This window comes from Trachinotus anak, unplaced genomic scaffold, assembly GCF_046630095.1.
Source record: "Trachinotus anak isolate AG129_WGS33_773 ecotype Australia unplaced genomic scaffold, CSIRO_AGI_Tana_v1 ptg000032l, whole genome shotgun sequence".
NCBI classification, from domain to species: Eukaryota; Metazoa; Chordata; class Actinopteri; order Carangiformes; family Carangidae; genus Trachinotus; species Trachinotus anak.
This window is the reverse complement of record NW_027273883.1, coordinates 3,380,042-3,392,500: the sequence shown is the minus strand read 5'-3', so window position 1 is coordinate 3,392,500 and position 12,459 is coordinate 3,380,042. Positions and strand designations below refer to the sequence as shown.

The following is a 12,459-nucleotide window of genomic DNA, read 5'->3' as shown; positions in this document are numbered from 1 at the left end:
CAGGGCAGCAGCCATGTTTGCTGACACTGTAGAAGCAGTTACCCTCTTTTAGAGGGATTTCTCTCCCCATTACAGGGAGATGATTTATTTAAACTCGGCTGCAGATTTGTTTTTGCACTCCACGTTCTGGAAGCTTTTTCCTTTCTCTATGAATATGGCACAAGTGAACGCTGTCCTGGCTATGGAGGAGTAAGGTCTGCAGATTGTTTGTGCTGACAGTGAAAGAGCTGTTATCACAAACCGAGGGGCTGTTTTTCCTCCTCACAGCTTGCTCTCTGTGCTCGAGCCTGGACATGCAATTGGATTCTGTGCATTTTCTTGTAAGAAACTGGCTCCTGTCCAGCATCTCTGAGTATCTAATAGCGTGTGGAGCGTTTCATGCTGTGTGAGGTTTGTGCATTTTTGTTCTTGCTCGACCAGCTAGTTTAACCCGCCCACAGAAGTTGCATCATTTTGATTTTACCACGTGAGGATAATTAGCCGTTGATAAACATGAAAGTCAGCAAAAAGAGTCTTTGAAGCCCAAACATTCTTCAGAGAGGCATGTTTCAGAGGAAAGTCGATATGGTTCTCTCTGTAGTCCTGTTGAATACCAGCTCAGATCGATAGAATTATTCTTTCCACTGTTTGAGGGGAAAATCCTTAAAGGGTGTCAACCATTTGAGAACATTGCTACTTTGTGCTCTCAGTTTTCATCATGCACATTTTGTGTTTTCTCCGGTGGCCTGAGGTGCTGAGGGAGCATCACAACTCCTCCTCAGATGACTCCGCAGTCGGCTGTTAGGGAGGCAGGAGACGATCGATACCCCCCTGCTTATGGCTCGCAGGTTCGCTGAATATTAAGCGACCGTGGGAAAGTTATCCTGTCACGTTCCACGTGAGGAGACCTCAAGCCAGTAATTATTCCTTCCTTCCACCAGCAGACTGAATGCTGGTTTTTAATGAAAACAGAATCTGATCCATTAACAAACTCTCTTCATTTGAAAACCTGTATTCTTTTATGGTTAACTCAATTTGGAGCCATAAAAGAACGAGCAGATTGGTTTCCTTCTTTTTTTTTTAAACACTATAAAAGGAGTTAGTGATGTACTCTTGTATTATTTAAGCTACAAACACAAGCTTTTATGACTCATTACTCAAAAACACACCAGTTACTCAAGACTGAAACACTTGGTTGCATGTTGATTTTATATGTACCAGCATCTGTGGTGCTTTACTGAGGGAGCCAACAGACATTGAACATACTTCCAAATGCTGTGGCCAAACCCTGCAAGCTTGGATTAGACAACTTTTACTGGTGTTGCTGGGAATGTAGCACAAATCACAACTCAGATGTTCAAGTACAATTCATGTGTCCTGACTACTGAGCTCGTTAGGTGAATGTTGCAAGCAGAGAAAACACTTGTGAACAACTTGTCAGATATTCTTCCACTTTGGAAAACAACGGTGAGTTTCATACTAGTCATACAAGTTACACTGAGGCTCAAATATGAGGCCTAGTTTAAAACTGTGAAATGACGCAACAGTGTTTGCACTGAACAGCAGTTTGGCCAGGAGGGGGTGAAGGGGGCAAGGGGATGTTTTAAATTTGCTGATCCATAAATCTTTGCCACAGTGATGCTGACATTTCTAATTTGGTGGAAAGAAACTATAATTCAACACTGACTATTTCAAGTAATTTAAATGAGATATTCCCTATAAAATCCAGGGTATGCAACCATGACTTTTTGTTTCAAAACAACAACATAAGACGGTGTTGGGTGATGTAATGATATAGCATGGGATCATGGGAGTTGTTGTTTTATCCACCATTCAGGAGGTTTTTAACTGGAACTGAATTAGCCACAGAGGTCTCCTCCTCTCCAAGAGAAAAAGAGACACGATGATTACAAGTGTTAAAAGCACTGAGAGCAGTTTCACATTTAAAGTCAGTGTTTGGCAGACGCTTTATGGCTGATACAGGACGTCTCAGAGCAGCTGGGAGCTGAGCTGTCAACATTTACTCTGCCTTTTTCTCTGATGACTAGAATCTTTCATCCAGTTCGATGAAAACGACCAAGGTATGAAAGGTGCATCTTAAAAATGTGGTTTAAAACTGGATAAAAGTAAGTTCTGAGCTTCTGGCAGGTACCACAACACTGACACATGGACATAGGGGATATGATGTCATTGACAGGCGACCAATGAAACGGACCGTTACCAAGATTAAAATCGATTGTTCTCTAGTTTGAGAATTGCCGGAAACATTTGAGATAATGTAAGAACGCAACTCAAAAAATATATAACATAAGTAATTTCTTGACATTTTAATGTGGAAAAGTTAACAGTTAAAGTTATAAACTTTAAAGAAATGTTGTTTTTCACTTGAAGCACATCGACTCAGAGGAAACTGAAAAAAGTGTGAATTCCATTACTGAGGCTTCCAGTGAGGTTTGCTGCTGCTCTTGAGCTAGAAAAGTCTTTTAATCTCAGGCTCACTAACACCAGTTCCAGCGAGCTCACACTGATCTACCTGACCTGTGATGCTTTCTGCCAAAGGGTCAAGAGATACATTAGCGAGAAAAGTTCACTTCATCTTTAATTTTTCAGCTAAGATGCTGCTCCCTGGTGCAGCCCCACATGACTTAAGCTCAGATGAGTGTATTTTTAACATGCCTGCCCAGTGCATCTGGAAAGAAAAAAACCCAACTGGGGAACATTTTCACATCCCTGGGACACAGCCCAATAAGCAATGCCAGTCCTGTCAGACAAACTATGATCTTAACAGACGTCATGCTGCAATGAAAAACACCCATGGGGATTTTAGTCAAGCTGTACCAAAGCCTCATGGGTAAACATTGTTAAGACAGCAGATCTGTAAATAGAACCGCCTGCTGACATGTACAGTGCAGCAGTGATGGTATGTGTCTCTATAGTAGGCTGTGTGTTAAGGCTACCAGAGTCCCACCAGCCTACCATTAGTCAGAGCTCTGTCTCTCTGTCAAAATCCCTCAGCATCCCGTTGCCTCTCCGAGCGGAGCCGAGCAGAGAGCCTCTGACAGTTAGCAAGCGCCTCCGCTGCACACATCATTGATACTAATGGGGACGGAAAGCTGATGTAGGGTGGCTTGTGTGTCAGAGTTCGCTGGGGTGTGTGTGAGTGACTGTGTGTGTGCGTGTGTGCATACAGGGTAACTAAAGTCAGGATTACACAAGTGGAGCATGTGTGGTTGCTCTGCTGCACGGAGATCAATTCATGTCGCTGCAGCAAATGGCATGACAACCAGTCTCCTCCCCATCACCATCTGCCTCCTCTGTGCCAATTTGTCACAGCACATCCAAGTGTGGCCTTGCCCTCATTTAACATTGAGCACGACTCGGGGAGGAACATGAGGGAGAAAAGGGTAGACGGAGAAAATAAGGGCACTGACAAAGACTGCGGTCCTCAGGGCGAGCAGTGGGAGGAGTCAATTGGAGTTTATAAGAGGGCAAAGACAAGAAATATACACAAGAGTTGGGGGGGGGGCTGGTGACTCAGGTACAAACCACATACCTGCAACACCCTATGTTCAATCTGGACCAGAAAAATTATATCAAATTAATCTTAAAAAAAAAAAAAAAAAAAGGCCCAAGACAAACTGAGACAGCTGCATACTCAGTGTGGCACTGACTTGGTGGAACGTTTCCTTAATTTAATAGCTGACCAGACAGGTGCTAAAACCAGGCTCCTGCAGAGGGGTGGTGGGGTGTAGAACACGGTCACTGTGTTAGATAAAAACTAGAATCACCGCCTCGTGGTTGTTTCCTCCACCAACCAGTCCAGTCACAGGAAATATGGTCACAATCTCTCCTTCCTGAGGTACAGCACTGCAGAACATTATGTCACAGTGAAGTTGACCTTTGACCATTTAGATATTAAATGAGTTTAACTGTGTCATAATTAGCGTATGAATTAATGAGTCATGGCCAAGAATGCGTTTTGTGAGGTCACTGTGACCTTTGACCTATGTCCACCAAAAGCTAATCAATTCATCCTTGAATCCAAATGAATGTTTGTGCTGAATTTGGAGAAGATATCGCTTTAACGAGAACGGGACAGACAATCTGAAAACATAATGCTGGGGTTAATTTTTTTTGCCTCCAGCTCTGGCTGTCATCAGCACTGAGGCATAAAAATGAAAAATAAATGAAAAAATTTGTTAAACATTTGCTCGTTAGTGACTTTGATCACATGATGCACATGATGGTCTGAGAGTTTAACTTGCTTTTAAAGTCGTGCAGATCGAGACAAGAGGCAGGATTCGCCGAGAGCTTTCTGATATTTTCGTTTGGTTCACTAAGATCATTTCATTTTTTTTCCTCTCCTGTAAAGCATGTGGGCCATGAACAAACGCTCACACATCCAAACTATGCATCAGACTAAGCTTCATTCATAGTGGGAAGGACACAGTGGCTGCATTGTCAAGTGAGTGGGTGACAAGATATGAAAGCAATGCCACTCAGCCTCTTTCTGCCTCCGTCTCTCTCTCTCTCCTGTTTTTGGCACAATAATACCTCTATTCAGCTCAGCGGTCTGATCATGTTTCACGCCTGTGCACCCGCATTGACTGCCATTCTGTCCCATTTCACCCCCTTTGATACGTCTTTGTGTCATCAATAATGACAGGCCGAAAATGGCTGTCCCACACCAGGGTCCTCATGCCACCATGATGCCAGCGAGCTGGTTCTAAAACCACGTTCCTGTATATTCAACCTCCAAACCAAACCAGCACGTATTGTTTCCCCCGCTGTCAGCAGAGAGCGATGCACAAGTGGTGGGCTTCTATTCACTTTAACTGATGCACAATGCTCCACAATGTCCCCGTGTCGCACGTACGCATGGGCGGCCAAAAGAGGGATCACGGCACAATAGCGACGCTTTGAAAGTGGGCATGAATAAAGAGAGAGCATTCGTGAGCATTTGTACTGTTTAATCACTGCGAGTAAGAGCTCATGGGGACATAACCCCTGTTTATTTGTCTACCTGGCTGTGTGAGGCAGAGCTGTGACTGAAAGCCCTCAAGAGTCTTTTTGTCACTTTGGAAAAACACTTCAAAATCGCGGCTCATACAATCAGCAATGGGTTCGACAGGAGAGAGCCATTAGCTGGCAGATAGTTTCGTCTCCATTAATGTGATCAATCTGAGCCTCACAACGTCTGAGCTGGAAATTACACAAGACAAATATGTCTTATTTGTCCTGCAGTCATCTTAACGACCCACTGTATTGTGAGGAATTTCTACGGCCGTGTTCGGTGAGCACACAGTGAGGAGGACTTCACACCAGCACTGAGACAGGAGCTGAAAAAACTGAAACTGCACGAAACAACAGAGTGTAAAAAAAAAAAAAAAGACAGCTTTTCTAAAGGATTCATTTTGTACAGTTTGTAGTTGTGGAACGTCGCTGGCACGAATATGAAATACAATATTTTAAAAGCTCATCAAATGATATTAAATGTTATTTTGCTTCTTAGAGACGCTAAAACGTATTTTCTCATCATGACTGACAGGCTCTGATGATTTTCTCTTCTTGCCAAAGATAGAACAATTATGGTTATTTTATAAAAGAGATTTCTGTAGCTGTGTTTTTGCTTAAGCTTTTCTCATTGGTTTGAAATGGGCAGTGCTCAGCTATATTTCTCTACAGCAACGGCACAGGAATTCAAATTTGAATTAGAATATGCTTTAATTGAGTTTTGCTGCTTTCTTTAGTTTGTGTGTATATTCTTTTTTTTTTTAAATAGGGAACACATGGAACATTACTGGAGTTGCACTGATAGTATTTTGAGATATTCTATTGTCGAGTGTTTTTGTTTTTTAAAAAACCACAGGGAACGCACAAAAATGCAATCAAACAAGGGAGGTCAGAACTCAACACAGCAGAAACTGGAGGCATTCAAAGGTGTGTGAAATGCATCACAACTGAACTTACAGACAGGTTTTGTCATGCAAAATGATCTCCCAGTCCACCAGACTTTAGCTCCTCCCACTTCTCTCAGGGGGGGTGTAGGATTTTGAAGAAGAGGAGGTCGGTGGGGTGTAAGGGGCTGAGACCCCCCCTTGAGGTTTGTCCCTCTACGAACGTTCAGTCTTCAGCAACTTCCTGTGAGAGAAAACATAAAAAAAACCAAACAGACATGAGGATGGACAACAACACGAGAGGAGCAGCTGCACTGCAAACACAGTGCTGAAAAACCTCAGGGCTTTTTTTTTTTTTTTTGCTTAAATGGGGCCACTGACCTACAGAGCCCCCATGGAGAGGGGCTCTGTGTCCTCTTAGTGTAATCTCCTCAGTCACTCTCCTGTCATAACATCACTGCTAACACAAGCAGAGGCCATAAATAGAGCCAGATGTGCTGGGTCACGGGCGCAACATGGCGACGATAAGAAAAGGGCCGAGGGGGCTTCAGGGTTCTGAGTGGGTTCCACTTTTTCCTTTGCGTTATTAAAAACACTGATATGCTCGATGATATCAAAGTACGTACACTGACAACCAACACAGATGAGTTCATGATTATTCAGTTCCCACATCCAAACCTCCTCCCACACTCTTTGTGTCTATACACAGAGTGTCAGCTATCTTACAGTGGATAAGTGCACCATGTGGTTTAACGTGCCTACGCTTATGGTAAACTGTGTGGGCATCCAAAACTTGTTTTCATAACAATATGGAGGAGATATTGTGCAAAGTAGCAGGACTGATATATTTCCGTCTCATGTCTGCTGCAAAGCAGAACAAAGCTCAACTACGGTGGCCCTGAGAGCTCAACACCGCACTGCAACTTAGACAAAACAGACAAATAGACAATACACAAATTCAGAAAACATCTTCATCAATTTGACAACATGTGACGCAAATACACACATCAAAATGGAAGCGTTTCCAGGGGACACAAAAAAGTGATGAATACATCCATGTGCACTTGTTGTTTAATGCTTTCAACTTGAAAAGTCACAAAGCTTTGAACAACAAGTGCGTCCAGGCCAGGTTCATCACTTTTTTGTGTCTCCTGGAAACACTTCTGTTGTCCTCTTTGCTAAGTGCAGCTTTTCTGTATTTGGTTGTGTTGTGAATATTTGCAGCGCGTGTGTTTTCTTAAGCTGTGCGTTGAGCTCTCAGGGCCACCGTACTCAACTAAAGAGAAAACCAGCACGGTGGAATGGCAGCAGCGTACAGGTGAACGAGCTGTGACCCGGTGTCACTTCTGCTTGACCCATCTTAACCTTCAGCTTCATCTGCAGCTACCTTTGTGACCCCAGCATCACCCGTGAAGCTGTATTTTCTCACAGGCTTCATCATTCATCATGTTTTGCTGGGAGCTTTTTCACTTCTTTCTGGACTGTACACAACTTTGAAACTTTCTTCATTTGCCTGAAGCTCGACTCAGCTCTGTGGAGGCTCATTCACGGGGCATAGCCGGGTTCTAGACCAGCACTGCTCTGTCGTTAGCTCACCTCAACAACGGCACTGTCATCCTTTACCCAGCCTCCCCACAGAAACACCACAATTACACTGAGGAGAATTGGTGACAGATGAACTTCCTGTTAATCCATTCGTGCAAGTTCAGCAAACACACACACACACACACAGAGAGAGGCCGCCCCTGATGACCGGTGGTGACTAATGGCAACTGGTCCATGGATTTCCTGTAACCAGGCTTACCTCCCATTAAACAGACACACTTTTTTAACCCACACACATACACCTACACACACATGGCACTTAAATTAAGGTCGTGACCGCAGAGCGATTCCTCACATCCTCAGCCAAGGATAAAGCATGCCCAGCTCACTGACTCAGCCGCAAAGCGCAGCAGATAAGCTGCATTGCTTTCCCAATCCCTCCTGAATGAGGCAGCTGACTGCAGCTGCTGCGAGCAACATCAACATCACGGCTGACTCCCATTGTCGCTTCACGGAGCCACTGAAGGCCTGTAAATACTTAACAACCCCAGCCTTCTGCAAATTAAGCAGAGCACGGCGAGAGCTTGGGCACGCTGGCTTACGGTGACTAAACCTGTGTGGTGTAAAGATGGCTGGTGAGAGAGGAAAGGTTAGTGGCCGATGTGCCAAACAACACCAGCTCTTAGTCATGGGAAATGGCCTGGTGGAGTAAAGACGGTGATGTCACTTCTATAAATGTATTTAAAGTTTACTAGGCTCCATTACACATAAGCCTCTGACCACTTACTTCCACCTTCCCACGCATCGGTCACACTGTGGACAGGCCACAGCTGTTCCTCCTGTCAGAAATCATCACCATCAACGGAGCTCTGAGATAAGGTCGAAACCAATATCACAAGGTTCATAAGAATGTTTTTTTCAATACAGATGGGTTAAAAAAAGATCAAAAGGAAACCAACATGAAGTGTTTGATTGAGGTGTGCCTCCAGAACAGGCTTAATATCCTTGCAGTAGATCCAAGAGTATTTGACTGTGAAGACTGAAGGCTACAGCATACGAATCACATGTCCTGTACACAAGCTTCTCTCCAGGTGTTTCCTTTAAAGGTCCATATTTTACACTTTTCCTGTGTTTTATTTGAAGTGATAAGATCCATAAGAAGATATATTTGTGGTTTTAAGCACCAAAAACCATCTGTGTAGTTTTACATCTCCTCTCTCTCTGACTGAGTGATCTAATAAAAATATAGCAGAATTTAAACACTCTGAGAAACCAAATCCCGTAAGGTTGGTTGATGGGTCCAGTTGGGCGGGGCTTGGGGCATGGCTGAGAGTGGTGAGTGTTTTGTGGTGACATCACAAAGTTCCAGAAGTCCTGACGGCTCGTGTTCAGGCTCAGTTTCTGAATACAGGCTGTGTGCATTTCTCTGTGGACTGAGGCTTTGAAACTTTCACAGTGTTAATATAGAACCTGGACCTGCTTTATAATCAGAAACATATAGACATCTACCTTTATACTATATGGGACCTTTAATTTATCAGCTGACTACATGTAAGGGTTGCAACTAATGATTATTTTACTTATCAATAACCCAATTAATCCAGCAACTGTTTAATCTAGAAAATGATCAAAAATACTAATTACAGTTTCCTATAGCTCAAGGTGTGCAGCAACTCTTCCCAACAGTGATGCTGTAACTCAGGACCTTTCTGCAAATGACAAACAATTAATTGATAAATTATTAAAATAGCTGCATGATTAAACTGACAGACTGTTTTCGCTCCATGTACATTGCAAATGTTTGCAAAATCGTCTAAACATCTGAAACAATCAAGGTGATATGATGTGACAAAACTCTTCACACAAGTAAAACAATGGGTTTGGACACAATGTGATCACGCACATTAGATTACACTGTAGGCTGATGCTGAATTATTGCCAAGTCCCTCCCACTGAAGTCTTCAGAAAATGTCCTCAAACACAACATGTAGACTGGATAACCATCATGATTAACAGCTGCTGGCACAGAGGTTAGATAAATTAGGGTCAGCAGATTCAGTTAAACAGGACACGCGGTGGCTCTGTGTCCGTCTGTTGAATGTTGGTTGTTTTGTTCGGCTGTTTTTTTTTTTTTTTCCCCTTCCATCCTGAACTGAGTAGGTTCCAATATCGATTTTATTGAATGATATAAAGCTGGTGGGATTGTTATCAGGCTCTGTAACTTCAACTGTTGGGTTATTAGACTGGGTGCTCATATAATGCATGGGAGATGAAGGATAATGTGGCTGTGATTGTTTCATTGCCACACTGCGATCACGGTGCCCCAGCGCTGGTGGCGTCCTATAATTTCTAATCTCATTTTCTAGAAATAGTCCCGCAGAGAGGCCCCCTTATCTTGCCATAATAGTTTTGAGGTGAGCCCCATTAACCAAATGAGCTTTTCAGAGCACAACATTCCCATTAACACCGCTCGTACAATCCCTCATCTCCTTCAAAAGTGCACCATGAGCTTCCCCTGCAGACCCGTGCACCACCACGCCAACCTCTCACTTTTAGGATTTTTGCATCCATTCAAACTCCCCTGAGCAAAGTTGGCAAAATCCTTCCCTCACAGAAATTACAGTAAACTGTAACACTAAACATATTCATCCCACACAGACTGACACACCACATTCCCAACTCCGCTCCCACTACTTTAGATATTTCTCTGCAGGCCGTGCCATGCTCACTGGGTTGTGGTAGTGATCAATGGCCCCTAGCTGCAGTCGTCAGGGGGGTCCTGGGCTCCAGGAATGGAGGTATTAATAATGCAAGGTCCAGGCCTGTCATATCCTCCATTAGCACAGAGGAGGCGGGAGGTCCAACGGCTGATTGATTACTAATTAGATTAATTGCCGTCTTTTAGAAAAGGAGGAGGGTGTAATATACTTGGGGGCCTGACAAGTACGAGGGTAGAGGACCTGGCTGGTTGAAAAATATCCAGTAAGGCTGTTTAAAAAAGAACTTTTTGGATTAGAAATGCATGTTTCTCCTCTGAGATGAGCGCACACTTCAGGAAAGAATAGCCTGAGTCTGTGCAATAAACAAGAATTCAATCAAAGTCCAAGCGACTACCCATTACTTTAAAAATGTCTAATAAATTGCTCAGTCCTCTGCAGGCCTCTCCCCACAATGCACCTGCGTACGGAAAAAGAAAACAACTCAACGGCACTGACCACTCTGCTAAGTGAGGAAGACACTCGGGTGATTTGCTGTTTTCATTTGAGACAATTTCCTCCTCTCGTTCCCACATTTGTGTCTTGTTAGCTATCGCTATCTGGGAAACATGACATGATAAGCCCTACTCCTCTCCAGTTTTCGTGTAATGTGTGTAATGATAGTGTTGGTGAACACAGACATTTTGCTAAAAGGTGCAGAGGTGTGTGGAGATTGAGTTCCTCTTAATCTCCCTGCTGTCCTTTGGAGATAAAACTAATAAAACACACATCAAAGCTGTGGCGTACAGTACGAGGGGTTTCGAAGACCCTCTAAAGGAAACGCTGGTAAATGAATCTTTTCTTCCACACAATGTGTTTTGCTTATTCTAAATGCTGTTTAAGGTGCTAATAATTCTTCTAATTCAGTTTAGACTAAAATTAATTTGCCCATATTTCAAAATGACACTTAAAAACAAATTACTGGCCCCTCAGTGTCATTCTATAACCTTCAATGTGATGAATGTGATGCATTTCTGTTCGAGGACATATTTATTGTAGAATTGATCAGGACTAAACTCACAGTCGTTTTACTTCAATGATTCTCAGTTTCATTATCAATCTAAGTGTGTCATGGTCAAAAAGTGTGTTGAAGCATTTCCACCCTGATATCAAAATTATTGGGAAATACTGAACACTTCATTAAAACTGACATCAGCCTGAAAAACCCAAATCATTCAAGCCATGTATCAACATCACTGCTGCAATTATTTCAGTCCAGATCACGTCTTCATCCCCAACAAGTGGTGGGGCAGGCATGCATGCATGAGTGTCTGAGTGCTAGACTAATTGGCACATTGCTGTGGCCACACTCAACAGAAATAGCCTCACACTTCTGAGGGGATAATGCCTTCCAAATAGGGAGCTGCATTATTTGTCTCAGCCTCCCGCTGCACCAGCAGACCATGGTGAGTCGTATCTTGCTCTGCTGGCTCTCGCCAGCCTCCAAGGAGAACAGTCCCAGCATGCATTGGTATGTTTAATGCAACTGTGCCGATTTTGGAGACAAATGATTTATCTCCAAACAGCCTGTAAAAGATGCACAACTGGTCCAAGTGCAAAATTACAAGGAAATACTATCATGCTGCAATACAACTCAGACTGTCATCCACATCCATCACATGACTGACATAATGATGTAATCAGTAACGGGAGCTGGACTGCCAGTGATGCACTTTGCCAACATAGGCCTGCTTTTCTGGTCCTCTTATCTAATGTCATGAATCATAAGTAGACTGGTCTCTATCAGTATTTCTGACAGTGAGATGGGTCTTTACGCCTTCTTGTCACAAATGAGTTCTTGAGGGGCCGTCAGGATGAAGTGGAATATCACACCTATTAATTATTCTGCTCTTCCATCCGGCTGGGAGACAGTTCTGAGTCAGTCCTTCATATCTGACAAAGTTCATCTCTGCTTGACTCCACTGCTGCTGCAGCAAATGTCTGAAGATGGAGCTTTGTTGGACTGCCATTACTGGAATCTGTTGGCACATTGTCCCAGGGGACAATATACAGCCAGCACATTCATCCAGCATTCAGAAACTGTCAAGTTTTGCCATTGACCTTTAGATGCTTTTAGGACTGATTGGAAACACAAAACCGCACAAAGAATCCACCTGAGTTTAGAGCGTGTTAATACTCTCGGATTTGCTGACAGGGCTCCAATTCATATTCCCTAGATTCTGACGTTGGTGCTATAAGGAAACATTTGTACCCAGTGAAAGGTTATGTCAATCAGACTTGCATATGCACCGTGTGGCGCAGGACTTCCTGGAATCTCTGTT

The 12,459-nt window shown here is 43.4% G+C and overlaps 1 protein-coding gene across 12 annotated transcripts in view; it reads right to left on the bottom strand.

The window, feature by feature from the left end:
* Positions 1–12,459, bottom strand: part of sema6cb (semaphorin 6Cb) — a 350,862-nt gene that overhangs the window by 87,359 nt on the left and 251,044 nt on the right. For 10 of the 12 annotated variants that reach the window (XM_071468733.1, XM_071468731.1, XM_071468730.1 and 7 more), the window contains one exon: positions 5,950–6,120. The exons of the other annotated variants lie outside the window; for them this stretch is intronic. The gene's annotated coding sequence lies outside the window, so the exon portion shown is untranslated. The remainder of the gene's footprint in view (positions 1–5,949; positions 6,121–12,459) is intronic. 12 annotated transcript variants of the gene reach the window in all.